This window comes from Trichechus manatus, unplaced genomic scaffold (assembly GCF_000243295.1).
Source record: "Trichechus manatus latirostris isolate Lorelei unplaced genomic scaffold, TriManLat1.0 scaffold00063, whole genome shotgun sequence".
NCBI classification, from domain to species: domain Eukaryota; kingdom Metazoa; phylum Chordata; class Mammalia; order Sirenia; family Trichechidae; genus Trichechus; species Trichechus manatus.
Genome location: NW_004443999.1, coordinates 11,855,544 through 11,856,417, shown reverse-complemented (window position 1 = coordinate 11,856,417; position 874 = coordinate 11,855,544).

The following is an 874-nucleotide window of genomic DNA, read 5'->3' as shown; positions in this document are numbered from 1 at the left end:
ACTCACCAAGTCTGTGGTAATTTGTTACAGCAGCCTAGGAAACTAATGTACTTGGGGAGGTGAGTTTTACAGAATCATCAGCCACTCTTCTGACTATTAAGTGCTTTGACACATAAATTACTCCAGTTCTTACCATAACAGGTGACTTATAGAAACATGAAAATAGAAAGGGGGAAAAAAGTAGAGGAGAAATCATTTTTCCACATTTCTTTTGAATATTCATTTTGAGGCAAGATCTGAATTGTGTTTGTGTGTTGGGGAACATTGTCCTTGTTCTCTAGACGGCATCTGGAGATACTGCTGACTTTTAGGAAAGCTAGGCTTCTTCCTTGAGCCAAAGCATCACTCAAGTATCTAATTCCCTTCAGAGAAACTTCCGTCTGCTCAAATGTGTTTCAGTGGACTCAGAAGGTGGATTCCTACTTTCTTTTCCAGTGTTTCTATTAATATTTTTGAACAAATATGTCCCATGAAGTTTCCCCAGTCCTGGTTAAAAAGGTATGCAAAAGCACGTGTCCACTTCTTTTGAAAAGTCATATTTAGTGCTTAGAAATCCTCAAATGCACATGCAGAACCACATAGGGGAAAACCATTATCTTTTTTTCTCATGTTGAAAGCATGAATCATATCGCTTGGGTGGCTAACTTATGCGGTTTACAGGGCCACGAGTTTAATAAATATAGTTCACCTGGAAATGTGAATATAAAAATATCAGCACATAAACCTGAAGGTGGAGTTAATGACTCTTTAATGTCAAGATTTCTGGTGGCTTGGCTGTTCTGGAACATTCCTGCCACAGTTTTCTGGAAGTGGTAAAGAAATCCTGAGACTTTCCTTTTTCCTTCAATATTTTTGGTATTTATGTGTCTGGATT